Source organism: Eumetopias jubatus, unplaced genomic scaffold (genome assembly GCF_037043125.1).
Source record: "Eumetopias jubatus isolate StellerSeaLion01/CBP00866 unplaced genomic scaffold, mEumJub1_p1.0 scaffold_10, whole genome shotgun sequence".
Lineage (NCBI taxonomy): Eukaryota > Metazoa > Chordata > Mammalia > Carnivora > Otariidae > Eumetopias > Eumetopias jubatus.
The window spans coordinates 15,830,274-15,850,138 of NW_028274816.1; the positions used below are offsets into that span (position 1 = coordinate 15,830,274).

The 19,865-nt window shown below is 39.2% G+C and overlaps 1 pseudogene; it reads right to left on the reverse strand.

Moving 5' to 3' along the window:
• Positions 1 to 5,126: 5,126 nt before the first annotated feature.
• On the reverse strand, positions 5,127 to 12,309 carry LOC114204169 (AP-3 complex subunit beta-2 pseudogene; annotated as a pseudogene).
• Positions 12,310 to 19,865: the final 7,556 nt, after the last annotated feature.

The following is a 19,865-nucleotide window of genomic DNA, read 5'->3' on the forward strand; positions in this document are numbered from 1 at the left end:
CCATTTTGTTCATCTACTGTGGACCCTAAAATGTCATTCCCTATTCTCTCTGCTAGCCACATGTGTTTAAAAAGTATAGCTAACGTTTCCCTTTATCAATGATTAGAAAAGAGATTCTCTTCTGCATCTCAATGTATTGATCCTCTTTAAAAAGAGGGACATGGCTGAGGAAAATGAATCAATTGATCCCTTTAAGCTTTCAAAATGAAGACTTTCTCTCTTAGGTTTTGCCATGTTCTTGCAAATCTCAAATGATAAAACAGCAGATGGTTCTCATTGCCCCCACTCTAAGTAAGACTAGAAAATTATGGATTATGCCATACCTAATTTATAGTATTTAAGAGAAAGGCAACCTGATAGAAATACATTTTAATGAACACCTACAGAACACTAGGCTTTATGGTATTTAATTTACACGTACTTGTAATTCTCACAAAGGTGTAATGGGGTAGGAAATATTAACCTTTTTTTGCAATTAAGGAAACTAAGGTCAAAAGTTTGAAAATAAATGAAAATAAAAAATCCCTCATGGAAAAATACATGTAGGAGAGGTGCTTGAGAGGGAAGTGGAATGGGAAATGTATTCCATTTATTCACTTTCTAGCAGGGAAAAATATTATTACTAATAGTTCATGTTATATTCATACTTCAAATTTATTTTGAGTCTTATTATATTTTCATTTTATTTCATTTTTAATGTGAATTGAATAATAGAACTTTTAGTTACAATTTTCTTATTGAATTACTTCAATCCCCCCCTCCCCTGATGCTGAAGTATATCCCAAATTTTACAGAGCACTTGGCTAAGAAAACCATATTTTTGTGATAGAGAAGGGCACTTGATACAGAATTGGCCAAGACTAAGTCCCCTTTTACATTAGCTAAGAATAAACATGTGCATTGACTCATAAAGGAATGTCTGTTACTTTAGATATTTTTATTAACGGACAGTCATCTTAGGTAGTAGCAGAAACAGTAAAGAGGGGCGCCTGGGTGGCTCAGATGTTAAGCGTCTGCCTTAGGCTCAGGTCATGATGCCAGGGTCCTGGGATCGAGTCCCGCATCAGGCTCTCCGCTTGGCAGGAGACTTCTCCCTCTCCCTCTACCTGCTGCTCCCCCTGCTTGTGCTCTCTCTCTCTGTGTGTCAAATAAAATCTTAAAAAACAACAACAACAACAACAACAACAAAGCTGATACTTTTGAAATCCCTGTAGAAAATGACCACAATAGAGATTTGGTGTGGAGAAAAAAAAAGGTGTCTGGCAAAACTGATTTCATTGAATTTTCAGTATTCTCCCCTATAAAGAAAATAAATATATTTATTCATTTATATATTTATTTATCTCAAATGAGCTCACTGTGAAGCACAGATATTTCTCTAACCAGAGGTTTCATATGTGAGCTGTTTGTTTGTTTTACCACTTCCAAACCTCTTTTCTCTTCCCAGTGAATCGAACCAACTTCTCTAATTTCAGCACCTTTGGAAAGGAAATCAGTCTCTGGTTGGAGCCATCAAACTGGCCACAGGTGTGTGTTTAGTGATGCAGGGAGAAGAATGAGGGTAGGGAACCCGCAAGACATTATCTCTCTGTTCAGTGACCCCCGAGTCCACTCTTGGAAGGGGATCCAGGGTCCACTCTTCCTGAATGCTATATGATCATGCTGCATAGGTTACTTAAGGCTGAAAGAAGTTTGATGGGAGGGTGACTGTGTGTGTCAGAGGGAGCTCCTGCCATTGTTTACTTTGAGGTAATTTTACTGAATTTTTGTGAGGGCCATAACTACAGAAGAGTGAGATTGCATGCACATTTTTATTGCATATCTATCCACAAACCAACCATATCCTTTTTAAAAATAAGGAATTGAGAACCTGTTGTCATGTATTAAAAAAAAGTTTTGAATAGACATTTTGCAAGAGAATACTGGTTGAAAAGCACATGTGGAAATATTCTATCTCTCAGCAATCAAATAAATACAAACCCAGCTTCAGTGTTAGAGAAAATGAGCAAATGTAAAAGTTAGAATATTTAATATAAGAATGCTTACAGTTTTACCTGGATGGTGAGGCAAAAATCAAGGTAAACTTATCAGAAAAGGTCACAAAATATATCAAACTCTTAGATATGCCCATAACCCTTAACAGTTAATCTTATTTCTGGCAATAAATTCCGAGAGTTCAACAAACAAAAAATCAAAATCAGCTAAAAGTTAAAATATTCTTGGAATATTTTATGGCATGGGGAGGGAAGGAAGTGGCACATATGATTTAAAGAAGAGGAATGAACAAATAAATTATGGCATGCTTTATATGAGGAAATAGTACGCAAGGATTAACTTTGCCTTTGCAAAACATTTTAATATAACGGAAACATGTTTGCTTTATATTATATAAAATGGTACATACTTTATACATGCAATACTTCTTATTATCTCAAAGTTATGTTCAGTTTAGAATATAAAGCATGAGCAAAGTACAGATTTCCCCACTATTTAAAAGTAGAGTTTTCCTACGAAAACTTTTGTAAGCTAAAATGGCATAAAGCAAAAAAAAGCAATTACCATTTTGTAAAAGTGAAAATTTTCTTCAGATTTCTTTTGGTTAGTGAAAATACTTAGCTCTAATGTAGGTTTTTCATAAAAGCAAAGTGGCGTAAAGCAAACGGGGGATAATAGCAGGAGGAAATAGCGGGGAAACCTGTATACCGAAAATGTTATAAAATTATTAGTGACTACATCCAATACGATAGGTACTCTTTTTTCCCTATTTTTCTATTTTCTGTATCCCAAATATTTTCTTATGAGCACATACCAGTTTTTAAAATGAATAAAAATAAATCTCATCAAAATTATTTTTAACATGAACCTTAGCATTTGGAATACTTTTTGAGTAGGATCTATCATTTTACTAAAATCTCAAATAATCTAGTAACTGCCACTTCCCCTCCCCCCCCCAGTTTTGAAAGATGTCATCTGAATTGCATGGATTACTCCTCCACAAAACTAGATTGCATCCCCAATTCATTATTATTTTAGAAAACTCACCATTCAAACACCTACAACATGGGCCATTGTTCATATCGAACTTAATTAGAAAACAGTTTGGATGTTGGAGGAATTCCTAATTTAAATCAATTAAAGGGCAAGTTATCAAGTTCATTTTGGGTTCGCTTTTCTCTACTCTCACAGCAGGACTGGAGAGATCTGTCACCCCCAATCTCCTTGTCTTCTTCCAGGATTATGTCATAGTGTTCAGTGTGTAAATCTAGGAACTTATGGTGGCAGTTAGCATCTGAGACTCCTCCCACAGCTAGGAGAAGGAGCCTGGGTGACAAACGAATCCATCCCAGGATTTCATGCTGGAAATTCTCTGATGGGTGCTTTCGTTCACAAATGACATATCTCTAGTTGGTGGGGCAAGGCAACCCCGTACTCTAGTCCTATTTCCGTTCTCTGTTGAGAGCTCTTCTTCCTTCCCTCCCCATGCCCTAAATCCCATTTTGTCACAGTTAATCTAGTTATCAAATGGAAAAAGCATGTCAGATAGTGACTATTTAAGGAGCACATTCCTTTCACTGAGTATATCATTACAGGTCCTTTACTTCCGCATTGCTAAAATAAGATTCTTTGCCTTATCTGTCACTTACCCATATCCTTGCTGGCATAAAATATGTGTTCCCTTTCCACCCAACTTAGATGGAACTACTTTCTGTGTACTAATTTCAGTCATTTTCATGCTGGTTAAAATCATTATCTGCCAAGCAAAGGGGACAAGATATATTCTATATAGTGCATATATATATGTATATATATAATGAATATATATATATATTCATTCTAAAACTGGGGCATATGATCATGATCATTTATATATCTGCCTTATCTCTCAGGCCCATGAGAACAGGGACCAAGTTTTAACAATCTTTAGTATACTAGGATATAGATTACTCTCAGTTTATTACTTTGAGTGAACTAATGAATGAAAAAATAACAGCTGTCTCATATTACTTTTGACTACAAAAGCAATAGAAGATTTCAAAATGATGCAATTCCTGAAATCGTTTAATGATTTGAGAAAATAATCTATATTTGAAAGGAAACATATCTTTAAATTCTACATTTATAGTGTGTTACAGATAGAGTAAATCAAAAGAAATTTCTAGACAAGAGACTAGAAAATCCAGACTAAATTATGGTTATGCATTTAGGATATTTAATGGAAAATCCTGGACTGCAGATTAGAAGACTCTTCAGAGTTTCCACCTCTATAGTCAAAGTAGATGTAAAAGTTAATACAATTACCCAAGTAATTAAGGCGATTATATTTTCTTTTCCCCTTATATAACTTATGTGTAGCTTTGTCCTCTATCAGATTATAAACTCCGTGAAGTTAGAAATCCCACTCTTGAGTTTCAAGAATTGCCGCTCCTGAACTGTGTCTTAGTAGATGCTCATTTGGTTGATTATTGTCAGCTAGCTCCTGTAGAATGAACAGGCTCCAGAGATAATCAGTTACTTTCCTTCTTGGTAGCTTTTTCGAGTGTCTCAGTGCCCGTTTACCAGAATCCCCTCTGAAAGGCTGGTCCAATATGGAAGAGCCCAGGGTGGAGAGGGTGTACTGCTGAAACAATAGGGGGTCTAAGGCATACCATTAGCGTTTAAAAAAAAACTTTACTCTGCTTTAAAATCATCTTGGACCCTTTTTAAAGGAAGATTTCTAGGCTTGCCCCCCCGATATTCTGATTCAATGTTCCTGAACTATAGCCCAAAAATACACATTTTATGTATTTATTTTTGTATTGAGATGTAACTGACATACAACATTATGTAAGTTTCAGGTATACAGCATAATAATTTGATATTTGTATATATTGCAAAATGACCACAATAAGCCTAGGTATCATATATATATATGTGTTATAAAATGTATTAGGGAGAATACTGAGATTTTGCTACATAAATAGCTATAGAAGGCTGGGATGACTGAAGGGAGCAGCTGTCGTCTCCCTTTGCACAGGTCCTAGGAACTCATGGGCAGGGGAATTGGGTGGGGGGGACTGTGGTCATGACCAGAGGGAGAGAGGTTCCCCTGTATACTATCTGATAAGAGAAAAAGGGAGAAAGGGAGACTAACAGCTGTTGACTGTGAGCTAGGCAGCTCCAGCAGACAGGGTGTCCAGGGTCAGCAGGACCACGCTCCCACTGGTCAGCATCTTCCCTTCCTCCCCTCAAACCAGGACTTGTCAGATGTCCCACAAAGGATACTCTCCAGGTTGGCAGTAGCAGTCACTTTTGTACCACCCTGTGGTCACTCCGACAGGTGTCTGGCACCTTGAGCTTCTCTGATCTCATTCATGTCTATCAGCTTTCCCTGCACCTTCTTGAACTCATTCCCACTCAGGAACACAGGGGCCATCTGCTACTCATTGGGTGGCTGAATGGAGATGTGGAACTGTTGGGTATGGATTCACAGCTGGAAGTTGAGTACCTAAGTTGAGTCACCGAAATTAAAGCCCGTGACAGCAGTGGCAGATTCTCTGGGTGCTAGGGACTCAATTTCAGGATGCTGATGCCAGAAGACAGTTTAAGGGGGACCCCATCAGGGCCCTTGATGGGGGTATTGCAGCTCTTGGAGAAGTGGGTTGCAAAGATACTAGGTGGGGCCACTGGAGACAAAGGTGGGCTGCTGAAGGTCTAGTCCACAGCAGCCCCTCACCCAGCTACGAGGTGCAGCAGCTCCTGCCTTCCAGCCCTGGCACTGGAAGGGCAGCAAGGGCATCAGGGGAGAGTCTGAGAATGTTAGGCACTCCAGGTCAGCAGCCAGACAGGTGAACACAACCAGGGCGGGAGACACAGGCTGGACAGTAGGAGGGGGAAGTCCTCTAGATCAAACAAAGACATTTCTTTGGCTGCAGGAGTACGTGATCTGCTGGGAGGTTTTTTGTTTTGTTTTGTTTGTTTTCCTTCTTCTTCTTTTCAGGAGGCAGTTTCCTCCTGCTCTTCCTTGGGATCCAATGTCATCTCAAACTCTGTTGAGCTACAGCTGGAATCTCTACCCTCATCCAAAGACAAGCCTTCTCCGTGTGCTTCTGGCACCTTCTTCATCTTACCCTCTTCATCTTCCTCCTGTGTTCATTCTCACTCCCTCTCCCTTTCTCCTCACCCTCATTAGTGGACTCACTGCTGGAGTCTTCAGCTGCTCTAGCTGCTGCTCTCACTGACTGACCCAGTCTTGGACTCTGGGAGTCTACCTGTGGACTCTGTGGGGCCTGACTCCTCTTCTCCTTCCTCTTCTTCCTGTTTGAGCACTCGGTCCATTTAGGTACCTCCACGCTGCATGCAGATGTGTTTGGATCTTCCTCTGACCAGTTTGGAACCTCTGGGTAGCCTGTGGCCTTGGCATTTAATGGGTAGGATAGTGAGCCCAGCTGGAAGTGGTCTGGTCTTTGAAGGATGACTGCAAACCTGGGGCTGGTTTGGGTGCCAGGAAGAGCTTCTTGGCATGGTGGCTGAGGGCTCCATCCTACTCCGAAGAGAAGATAAACTGCCAGGTGAAATGTGCTAGGTCACAGATATCACAGTTCTGGAGGGACTTGGCCAGATTTAGCATATACTGGGTCAACAGCTTGGTCTGCTTAGGGTTGGTCAGGTAGAGCTTGGACACCAGGTTGATGACCTGCAGTTTGTGGATGTCTTGCTCTGCTGTGAGGGATTTGGCCATTTCCCCCAGGACATCAGGTGAATACTGGAGACATGCTCACTGTACTCACCAATGAGCCACAGGATGCTGGCTCAGATCATGAGCACCTAGGTGTTATCTGTGAGCTTTGCTAGCTTAAGACCTCCTCATGCTCTGCTGGCTGCATCTGCAGCAGCTTCTTAATGATGACCACTGACTCTGTGATGAATAGTTCATCACAATGAAACAGTAGCTATACAAGGCCAGTGAGGCCGGTGTCACAGACTCGTCCTATGTTAGTTGCACAGCATCCAATGGCCTGGATCATGGTGCCATAAAGTCCCTGTCCATGCTGTGAATATAGGTCTGGAACTTCTGTAGGACAGTAAGGATTCTAGTTCCATTAACTAGGTTGTTCAGCACTTCCAGCTTTAGGGTTTTGATCTGGGTGGAGTTGATTGATCTGACATAGAGGTTCTTGAGGTAGGATTGAAACACACTAGATGCTCAACGGACATGGTGGCCACGTACTGAACCTCATTGTAGAGAGGACAGGGTCAGAGGTACTGGGAACTTGGGCTGGGGCAAAGGGCGCTAGGTGTGGGGAAGAGAGGTGGACCAAATAGAATGGAGTAGAAAACAAGTTGGAGGAGAGCAACAGTAGGAAGAGGGCAGGACTGGGGTCAGCGCCTGGGGACGTGGGCCAGGTTAGAGAGGCTGGATCTAGGCCCAGCATCCTGGAGAAGCCGTTTTTTTTTTTTTTCTTTTGAGCACAAAATATTTTATTTAACAATTTGCATTTTGGAAAAATAGAAACTCCTGCCTCAGAGGAAGCTTTTTGAATCAAAAGTCCCTGGCAATTGTCACAGAGAACAATGGGCAGGGCTGGACCGGAAGAAGCTGAGGGAGCCAGGAGGGTCTCATGTCAAAGGAATCACATCAAGTGCTGGCCAAGAATACAAGAGACTGCTCCACCAACGAGAACAGACCTTCATAGTGACAAGAATACATGAATCTGGTCATACAAGCCTCCAGAACATTTTGGAAAACATTCTGTGGGTCTTTCCTAGATGATCAAGTGAATCAGAAAAATGGAAAGACCTGTGCTAATGACACATTCACAGTTTCTACCCTTAGATTTAAAACACCAAGCAAACTATGTTCTCCCAGCAGAATATACAGAAATTATTATCTAATGATTTTTTTAAAGATTGATTTATTCATTTGAGAGAGAGTGTGCGCACACGTGTGTGTACGTGAGCACTTGTGCGCACCAGCTGTGGGGGGGTGGGTAGGTAGGGACTGAGGGAGAGGAGAGACTGTTCAAGCAGATTCCCCATTAAGCACAGAGCCAGAGGCTACGCTCAATCTCCCTACCCTGATAGCAGGGCCTGAGCCGAAACCAAGAGTCCGACGCTTAACTGACTGAGCCACCGAGGCACCCCTCCTAATGATTTTTATAAATATTTAAACCCTTCTTCAGTCTGTTCAGACTTAAGAATGTAACTAGTTTTCGTTTTTTTTTAGATTTTTTTTTTTTTTTAATTTGACAAAGACGCAGCAAGAGAGGGAACACAAGCAGCGGGAGTGGGAGAGGGAGAAGCAGGCCGCCATGGAGCAGGGAGCCCGATGCGGGGCTCGATCCCAGGGGACCTGAGCCGAAGGCAGACGCTTAAGGACTGAGCCACTAGAATATAATTCTAGTTTTTAAGGATAGTCTATGAAACCTCAAAATTTTGAGTCCACTAAGAGGTTTTCCTTTGCACTTTATTTTTTTTAAAGATTTCATTTATTTACTTGAGAATGAAAGAGAGAGAGAGCGCGCACATGAGGGGGGGGAGGGTCAGAGGGAGAAGCAGACTCCTGCTGAGCAGGGAGTCCGATGCGGGACTCCATCCCAGGACTCCAGGATCATGACCTGAGCCGAAGGCTGTCGCTTAACCAACTGAGCCACCCAGGCGCCCTTCCTTTGCACTTTAATTTACGGCTAACAATCAACCTATCAGCTAAGGAAGCTCTTAGGGTGGGAGGAATTCCCCGTATGTAGATGATGGGTGGCACCTGGCGGGGGGGAGGGGCCTAGAGTTAAAAAGAAAAGATGGTGGCCAGCTGCTGGAGCAGGGCGGAAGGAGAGTATGGAGGTGCTGTCTGCCTGCCAGCCTCCCCTCTATGCGCCTTAAATTAGATGCCTGCACTCCTCAGGCCGATGCTTTCGATTAGCAAATGAGCGTCTTTCACAAAGTCTGGACACCTCGGGAACTGCTGTCTGCGCTGAGCCCTGGGGCAGGTGAGTCCACGGTTCTCAGATTGTTACGTAGCCTTGGGAATCTCGGGGCCTGGAGCCCTCCTGGTTTTCAAAAGTGAGATGTGTTGGGGGCTTCTCCCTCAGCTGCAGGTCTTAAAGGTTGGGGCGACTGGTGTGGGGGTCAAACCCTTTGCGTTCAGGGAGCAGCTCCTGGTTTTGAGTTCCGCTCGGGCTGTAGGTGGCTCCGGACGCCAGGTGGTGGGTGGGGGTGGGGGTGGGCGGTCCGTGGAGAGATTGTGCCTCAGACTCTCCTACCTGCTTCTGTGCGGGCCTTCTTTCATGGGACATGCGGGAGTTGCTCACACAAGCTTGTAGGTTTTTTTTTTTTTTTTTTCAGAGGAAGTTGTTCTATATCTAGAGGTAGATTTGGTTTGTCGGTGGGATGAAGTGAGTTGAGGTTCTTTTTGCGTTGCCGTCTTGAACCCAGTCAAGTTCTGTAGGCTGGAAGCCCTAGAGCAAGGTGCCGGCCTGGTTGGGTGGAGGACCTACACATTTTAAACAAGCGTTAAAAATTCTTTTAACAAATGGGTGGTAATGTGGAGAACAAAGGCAAAAGAAATAAAGAAAAAAATAAATTTCCTTACAATTTACAGCCCATTGACAAGTACTTGAGACAGCAAAGTGCCCTTCCTCAAGGAGCTTTACTATCTCCATGTTGATACTTTGCTAGAAAAAAAAGCAACCTTAGCTTGACCTGCAGGATCCTGTGTGGTCTTTAACATATGAAATCCCTTTGGAAGCCTCCTTTATCTCTACCCTCCCCCCCCATAGATGTTAGCAACTATCCTCCAAACATGTCCACTGATAACGCATCTAAAAAGGGTCTCCTGACTAAGGTTTTAGTAGGCAGTAGTAAGTGACCTTATCCTAATAATAGCTAGCCCCTCAAGGTCCTGAAAACCTTGCTTCCAAATTCTTTGAGACTTAGGCTCTCCTGACTCCTTCCCAACTTGAAAGTCTATAGTCAGTCAGTCCTCACAACCCCAGTGCAGCTCATTCTGCCCACGGGGCCTGTCCCTATGCTTTAATAAAACCACCTGTTTAGAGCACCTGGGTGGCTCAGTGGGTTAAGCTTCTGATTCTTGGTTTTGCTCAAGTAATGATCTCAGGGTCATGAGATAGAGCCCTGTGAGTACGGAGTTTGCTAACGACTCTTTCTCCCCACCCCTCTACTTCTTCCCTGCTCGAGCTCTCTCTCAAGTAAATAAATAAAATCATAAAAAAAAAAACCAAACACCTTTTGTTTTTTTTTTGCACCGAGGATGTCTCAAGAATTTCTTCTTGACCTTTTGCTCGCAGACCCCAACATTTCACATCATAATGTTTGTATTCTACCCCTCTGGTGCCAGCTTCCTAATTTACTGTATATCCATCTACCCATATATCTGCACATAACTCTGGAATATCACTTCTTCTGCCCCTCCTGCCCCCCCCCGCCCCCCCCATAGCTCAGATCTTTCTCCTTCCTCTCTGAAGTTAATATAGAGAAAGCAGGGGGTGATCTTGCTCAGGCAATCTTGGAAAACAGCAAAATAGGACTATTAATGTGATGTTTTAGTTCTAGCTCCACAGAATTTTCCTTGAAGTATTGTTCCGTCCCCAGATTGGCACCTGACTCCATCACCGTAACAATTCATGTCCCCTTAAAAATATTCAGGCATAATCTGAGGAAGTAAACAGGATTATCTTTGGCGTCTCATCTCAAAAGCTATGTCTTGAGAGTTTTGGCATGTATTAATGCTCCAACAACCTATGTAAGGGTCTAGAGGCAGAGGGCTTCTCTCCATCTTGATACTGGAATGATAGAAAAAACACATAGCAAATGAGGTAGAGTTAACAAACAAAAACCAATTATGTTCAAAATATAGCAACTGTATGTTTGCATGTATCTGTAAACGCTTAGGGACTTTTTTTTTTTTTTTTTCTTTTGGAAAACCTACCCTTGAACTTTCCTGGGCTTTCCCCAGGGAAGGGAAGTAGGATTTGGGAATAGTCATCTGGCCTTTATTATTTTAATAGTTTTCTGTTAGTGTCATTATTTCAAAATTTAGGTTGCTTTCATTTTGTTTGGCAATTGTCACATGTTCCAGTACATCCTGAATATATATTTTTAAAGTTGGCAATGGTAATATGTTTAAAAACAGTTTACCTTTATGTATACAAATAACAATAGGAGATTTATAACAAGAAATGTCTCCAGCATAAATTTTTTTTTTTTAAATAAACAGGTTATAGGAAGATGACTGGTTGCAGTGAGAGATTATCTGTCCATTAAGGTGTGTATTAGGCAGAATTCATTCCAGTTAAAATGAAGCATTTAAGCCTCTTTCACGAATTTATCTATAGAAATTTCCTGGGAGCATTTTGGGAAGAGGGTTTTTTCCCCCAGTGTCTCACCTGGAAGGAGGTGAGGTAGCTCTTGTCTGAAGTACAGCATCTCTGAAAAGACCCAGGGTTATGTACAGATATATGGATAGATGGATGTATTGGTAAATTGTTAGGAAACCATCTTGACAGATGTAAGACTACATACATACATAAATACGTACATGCATGACATAGCGTGGTATCGACTTCTCTTCACGGTAGGCACTCTTTATTGGCTGAGATTGACCTAGGGAATGGCAATTGGCACCAGAAGAGTAGAATTACAAACATTATGATCACTGCAGCATGACACAGAGAGAGGAGATGCTGAGCCATGGCATTCAGGTTGAAGCCGTAGGTCTAAACCTTGGCTGCCCATTACAATTGCCTAGGGAGCTTTCAAAACGACATAGTAGAGCCCCACCCTCTTAGATTCTGATTTAATGCTCTAGAATGGGGCTTTGGCAGTTTTACCTTTAAAAGCTCCCCAGTTGATTCTAATGTGCAAGTAGGGTTGAAAATCACGAGATTAGAAAAAAAGAATACATCATAGTGGGTGGCAAAGTATGTATTAGTAGAGCAAATGTGATAGTGATCAATTGATAAACATTGCAAACTGGAAAAATACTATGATCAGTTGTAAGACCAGGCATAAGTCATGCTAGTAAGGATTCTGAAGCCTGAAAAACCGAGTTGTAGTACACACCAGGGCAGCCCAGTACCTGAGGACCCATTAAAAAGGAGAAGACCAGACCAGCACAGAGATAATTTATTCATCGTACAATCTGGACACTACTTTCTCAACTACGCTGGCTCACGGTTCTTCTCAGTTTCTTACCGAGAAAGTACTAGACAGTCGTTTTGGAACCTGCCATATACCTCCATGTAATCTGTTATCTATATTTACAGTCAGGTTAACGTAGAGTAAAACACTCAGGGTTCTCATTACACGTTTGGGCATATTGGATCTAGGTAAATCTGGAGAGGTTACTTTGTAATAAAACCTGTCCTAAATTCTGGTTGATACGGTTCAACAAACATTTATTGGTCACCTAATAGGAGTTGAATATAGAGCATCTATTCAATAAAATCACAAAAATCCCTGCTGTCAAAAGAGGTTACATTATAAGTGAGGGCAGGTCAGTTCAGCAGGGAAGTCACTTCTTTTTGAGGTATTTTTACCTAGTGATAAGTACTATGAATTAAATGAAGCAGAGTCTTGTGGTAGAGCACTTGGGGTGGGAATGATTCTGGGGTCTCTAGATAGGTTGGTGAGGGAAAATATGTGAAATGAAACCTGAGTGACTCCAACAAAAATCTGGGACAAAGGATGTTTCAGAGGACAGCAAATATAAAAGCTCCGGACAGAAATGGAGTTATTAACATCAGCTGGGTCAAAGGATTCACCTGAAAAGTAGTTCGGTGGCCAAGTAAGTGCTAACCCCCTAATCCTCTTCTGATAACACGAAACAGGTTCAGGGCCGTTCCTGAGAACTTTCTGTTTTGCTTAATCAAGAACTACCCAAATTCAGATGTCCTACCTAACTCCTCACCTGAGGCTGAAGACACGCACGTAGACGTAAAGTCTCATGCTCATATATTTATTGCACACAGCCTCACAATGTTCAGTGGGAGGCTAGTTTGGTAATCACACCTATGAATAATTGATCTGGATGATTCTGTCCTCATCGAAAGCACAGCCTTAGGACTATCTCAATCAAGTATTGGCTTTCTGTAATTCTGTGTTTCAAGTATTTTTCCCGCATGCTCTGCCCTGGCTTTCTTGGGTCCATCTGTTTCCTCCCTTGCACTGTTTTGTTAGTTGGGGAAAACAAGAGTGGGGCATTCACCCCTTGCATGTATCAAGTATTGTGCATGCACATCATAATCATCCTGGCCCTCTTGTTGACTCAGATTTCTATAGGCATGAGGCTTTTAGAAGTTTATGCTACTATTAACAAAATAAGCAGATAATAAAGGATTTGCTAGGCTCCAGAAGCTAATACACTATTCACAACTTGGATGATTTTCCATATTATTAAATAAGGGGCAGGTACCTTTTTACATTTTGATTTTTCATGTTTTTAATATATCTTCATGTTATTTGATGGAGTTTGATATTTAAATACTCTTCGTTCTGTTTGCATGTTTTTAACTTTAATCCTTCTTGAAGTCATCCTGGAGACAAGCATGAGACTTTTGGATTACTTGTTTTTTGATTATTGTTACCTTAATTGTAATGCTAAAATTTTGATAACATTTTACTATATAATAACCCAGTAACTCAAATCATATTTTTGGCTTAGAAGGCTTGAATTTTTAACAGCAAGCGGAGGATTATCAAGGTCTATAATGTTTTTATCTGGAAAAGTTCAACACTATCATTCTAATATTGACTATTGTGATTAAGTTAACCATCTTATTCATTCAGTCTGTTAAAAAACAAACAAACAAAAAAAACCTTAATTGGTGCCTGGGTGGCTCAGTCGGTTGAGCCTCTGACTCTTGCTTTTGGCTTAGGCCATGATCTAAAGGTTGTGGGATTGAGCCCTGTGTTGGGCTTGTTAGGCTTTGTGCTCAGTGCGGAGTCTACTTTTCCCTCTCCCCTCTTTCTGTCTCTTTCTCAAATAAATAAATAAAATATGAAGAAAAAAAAGACCTTGAAACACTGAGAGTGTAGATAGGTGTTTTGTTGGTGAAGGAGAGATTCAGTGATTTTATAGTAAAAGACAACTAAAAAAATAAAAATGTTTTTCTTTATCTGTGATAGAGTTGTCTCGTGGCAACCACGTGTAATGAATTTTAAACTTGAAAATACTCATCTTCTTGGTTCAGACAACAGTATGTCTTCACCTTCTGCCATTTCATATTATATCTAGGGTGAAAACCAGGTAATTTCTTTCCGGAAGTAATAAAGATCACTTTATTCTTTTTAAGGCTTTCCTTTAGTTTTTTATTATTTGAAGATAATTTTCTAAGTTGTGTCTAGTAGCTGTCTGTAAATAAATCCAGAACCTGTATTTATTAAAACCTCTATCGTTCCAAATTATTTTACTATTTATTATTAGTCTAATACCTAGATTATACTTAGCAATTTTTATAGATTTAAGAAAATAATCCATATTTAATTCAGGCAATAAAATGTTATTAGAATTTTTTTGTAAGGTGGGATGGTGATGGTCAGCATATGAAAGTTGAATATAAGGAGTTTACATTTTGAACCTAGAATAGTTTTTGGCACATGTTTGGCACTCAATAAGTAGGATGGTTGGAAGGAAGGAAGGAAACTGAGTTCTATTACTTTCTATCTGAGATAGCATTTTTTTCTTTTTTCCAAAATATATGAAGCTTATTATATGCCCTAAATGACAAGGCTCTGTTTTCCAAAGTTTTTGTTATATTTTACTGGAATGGCCATTTTTGCAATATGTGTGGTATGAGATATAAAGAACAAGAGAGACTAAAACGGTTTTTCTATCTTATTTCTGTAGCTAGTCTTAAGAGGATAGTAGTTAATTTTATTGTTGAGAAGGAATAAACTTGATGTCTGTCAGTTATGGGGGGAGGGGAGTGCACACATACCTGGCAGTTTGACACATAAGTGGTTATTTCTGGATTCAAAAATTCCCAAATAGATCAAGTTCAGTACTAACTTTGAACACATAGCTGCATTTTAAACATTTAAAGAGTCAATTGAGTTATCTGTTTATCAAAGTCATGCTTTTTTTCCCTTGGATTTCAAAACTGGACTAGGCATATCATGAAAACAGAATTTTCATAAAGATTGTAAAATATATAGACAAGAAATATCTAAGCAAATGAAAAATCAAATTGTGTTTCTAAATCAATAAAAGCAATAATAAGAAAAATTCCAAATATAAAGTTTTGTTTCATGCCTTCAATCAAGTAGGCTGTCTGTGCAGTTTAATGAGCCTTTCATATTAACTAGCTTACCAATTTATAACAGAAAGTGGAATTTAGACTGGGTCTACAGAACAACATTCATGTGTATGAATCGTGAAAAAAGCTGCTTTATATGTCAGGAAAGTATGAAATTCAGGGATAAAATAAAAAAAGAGCTTTCCCTTCTTCCCTAATTACTTTTTGTCCATTTAATGCATCAATATGAATTCATGGAGTCCTCATTGATTTAATGGATTCTAATATAATATAATGATTTATTTAGATGCTCAAATTTGTCCAGAATGGGAGTCCCATCAATGTGCTTTTGTGTCCTTCTGAGAAGTCTCCATCATTTCTCATTGTACATCTTTAAATTATAACTTAAGTAATATTATATGACTTCCTGTATACTTCTATTCTGGCCGTGGTAACATTGTCATTCATACGTTTAACTTCTAAATATGTTATAGGTCTTACAAAACACTGTTATTATTTTTTACCATACACATTTGATTCATTTTATAGGTATTAAAAAGATTTATAGGTATTAAAAATAAAAATAAAAAGAGGAAAATATGTTATAATTACCACATATTTATAATTTCTGGTGCCCTTAATTGCTTTCTGTAGGTACATATTTCCATCTGCTATTATTTTCCTTCTGTATGAAGAACTCCTTTAGCGTTTTCTTGTAGCATAGGTTTGCTGGTGATGAATTCTTTTAGCTTTCTATATCTAAAAGTATTTCATCATTTTTCTATGTTAATTCTAGGTTGACCGTTTCTTTAGTAGGATTGTTCCGTTGTTCTCTTCTGGCTTGCATTGTTTCTGATAAATCTACCATTCTTTTGTTTAAAATATTTTCCCTAGCTGCTTGCAAGACTTGCCCTTTACCATAGTTATTAAACAATTGGTTTAAGATCTGCTATTGCATTGTTTTTTTCATGTTTCCGGTACTTGGGATTTATCAAGTTTATTGGATCTGTGGGCTTATAGTTTTCATCAAATTTGGAAGAAAATCGGCCATTATATCCTCAAATATATTTTTAATTTTTATTTATTTATTTTATCCTGCCCTGATTTATTTTTCTTTGACTCCAGTTAAACAGGTGGTAGTCCACTTGTAGTTACCCCATAGCTCACTGATGATAGATTCTTTATTTTGTGTCTTTTTCCTCTCTCTGTTGCATTTTGCATAGATTCTGTTGCTATGTCTTCAGGTTCTTAAATCTTTTCTCCTGAAGCATCTATTCTGTCAATGAAAACCAATGTGTTTTTCAAGGCAGACACTATACTTTTCACATCTAGAAGCTTAATTTGTTTTTCTTTGTTTTGTATGCTACTTATGTTCATGTTACTACTTAACATTTTTAATGTTTCCCCTTTTTTCTTGAACATACAGAAATGTAATCATAACATTTTTAATGTCCTTGTGTAGTAATTCTGTAGGCATATGTTGGAGGTATTATGAGTTGAGTTTCAGACTACTGCAATAAAGTGAGTATCACAGTAAAGTGAGTCAATAAAATTTTTAGTTCCTAATACGTATAAAAATTGTGTTTATACTATACTGTTGTCTATTAAGTGTGCAGTAGCATTATGTCTTAAAAAGTATACTAATTTAAAAATTAAGTTAAAACACTTTAATGCAAAATACTTAATAAAATTATAAATATAAAATAATATAAATAAAATATAAATGTAACCACCTCAGCAAGTCATAATCATGGATCACAAATCACCATAGCAAATGTAATAATGAAAAAGTTTGAAATACTGTGAGAATTACCAAAGTGTGACACAGAGACTTGAAGTGAACAAAACACTGTTGGAAAAAATGGTGCCAACAGATTTACTTGATGCAACATTGCTCCAAACCTTCGGTTAGTAAAAAAATGCAATTATTTGTGAAGTGCAATAAAAGGAGGTATGCCTGTATCTGGGTTGTTTCTTGGTCTGTTTCTGTTGCATTTTTTTTCTTTAAGGATCATACCTTTCTGATTCTTTAACTGGCAGTTTTTAATGAAATGCCATACACTATGACTTTTAAATTTGTTGTTGCTGGATACTTCTGTATATCTTTAAATGTTCTTGAACTTTGTGCTAGGACATAGTTAAATTACTTGGAAAGATATGCTTTTGAGTTTGCTTTTAGGTTATATGTTAGGTATTCTTAAATTAGACTAACCTACATCTAATTTTGCCCTACTACTGAGATACTATGGAGTTTTCTAAGTATTCTGATTTCTTATGAATTATAAGGATGTATCTTTCTGGTTGCATGATTCTTTTTCTGCTCTCAAGTAGTCTTACTTAAATACGTGTTTATCACCGATAAGATAGAGATTTGAAGAAATGCTCCAAGATTTCCATTGCTTTCTTTCTGTGTAAGATCACTCCTCTCCAGTACTGTGACCTGCAAACCTTTCCCATCGTGGCCTCCTGCTTTTAACTACCTCCTATTTATCCCATTGGTGAGGAAGGGATTTTCACCCTAGACCTTTGAGGATAACCAAACCTATGTCACCCTACATTGGACAGAGGAGACTGACGATAGTCACATGTGTTATTTGTCACATATTCAATTTGGAGGAGGAGGGTGGCTCTTGGGAACAGTGAACAACTGGAGGCTATGGGAGGCAGGCTTTGTGATACTGAGAGGGTGTAGCACCCCCAGTTCCTATGAGAAAATATGATTGATTTGTTGGATAATTCCATGAGCTGTCAGTGGAACTCACTATTCCACTTTAAGCCTGAAGGTTGTTTGGCTAGGAGACCTCAACTGTGAGGGCAGAATTGGGAGGTGAACTTGTGGTTATGCCATTTGAGACCCTCTTGGTTTCACCAGATATAAAGGCGGCACATAATATTGGATCTTAATTTTAGGCCTTACACCACACACCCGATTCCAGTCTCCATCCTCTGAGCTTAGTGGCATTGATGGGCTCTGACTGGGTCTTTCTTCTCAGTACAGCAGTCTGGAATCCCTCACCAGGCCATAACCTGGGAATAATCATAGAGTTCACCTCTTTCAGGTATCACTGTCCCGTGCCACCTTACGTGCATGGTCGGAAAAATATTTCATTGACTTTGTTCATTGTTTTTATTTTTAGTGAAATGATAAATCTGCCCCTTGTTACTCCATCTTGGCCTCAGCTTCCTTTTGGCGTGGTACCCTTGATAAATTGAAATTTAATGGAAAGTTTATCATTATTAAGCAAATGTTAAGTATTTGATCAGCAAGCGAAGGATTTCACCACTGTTAGGTTTAAAAGGTGTCCTGTCCCTCCAGAATCCTAGAAAAAGTATGATTGTAGTATGATTAGGGGAAGAAAGGCATAAAAGGGAAGAAAAATCTAGTGAGTATTTGAAAAAAAAAAAAAAAGAGGGAAAGAGTACATTGCATACCAGTAAATAGTGTTCTTACCATTAGCATTCCCCTTTCATTCCTAGACTTGAATCTGAAGATTCACAATTTTGAAAATGAAGAGGCATGTAGGCAGTTGATTTTTAAAAAAAAAAAGATTTTATTTATTTCAGAGGGAGAGAAAGTGCGCGAGCGAGAGAGAAGCCCAATATGGGGCTCAATCACAGGACTCAGGACCTGAGTTGAAGGCAGACATGTAACTGACAGAGCCACCCACGTGCCCCTAGGCAATTGATTTTGAATAAGTATTTAAACTCTTTCAATGCAATGCTCCTACCAAAAAAAAAATTTTTTTTTAATGTGGGAATAATATGGACGTCAGTGATTTTGTTTTTTGCAAAAACATGGTATAAAACCTACACAGGTACTTTACACAAGGTTTGGCACACAATAGGTGCTCAATAAATAATCATTTCCACTTAAGCCAGTTTGATTACTTCTGAAGGAGTTTCACGCCTCAGAGTTTCCCTCTTTTTGTACAAACTAAAATTATTTTACCAACTAGCTGATTTTGATTTTGTTTTTGCCGTTTTCCTCTTCCATTTCCTTACTCTGGGAGGCTATAAACCATGCTGTGTCCATAAGTAAATAAAAAAGTCCTCAGCTTCCCCAACAAAGAGTATTTTTTGGCAAACTCACCGCACTTACACGAAGTGTCAGAATTTCAAAGCCTCCCTAAGGAGTCTGGCAAACATACCGAAGGGACGGTAACTGAGTGATTATGAGTCCTTTTTAAGGCAGTAAGGCCACTCTCCAGAAAGAAAGTCAGGCTGTGTAAAGAGTCACTTGCTTATCCTACAAGATCTGTAGCTGCAGCAGAAAATACATGTAGGCAAAGCATAAGATACTGTTGGCTTGAACAGGAGAGTTCACTTGAGAGCCATGAATTACTTTTTAAAACTTTACAATAGTAAGTATACAGGAAAACTGTAATCCTTTTGATTATGTTCAATCCATAGGATAGTCAGTTGTGTTAACAAGTTTTATTGAGCAAATTAAATCATTTTCAATATATTGTACTTGAATGTTTGGACATAAAGATGCTGTGAACTACATAGATAAGGACTTGCTAGCATTAACATTCCAACTTCTCAATTACTAATTCCATAACCACGAGCCAATTATCTAAGATCTCTGCACCTCACTTTCCATCTCTTGTTAATAATGGACATTTCATAAGATTTTTT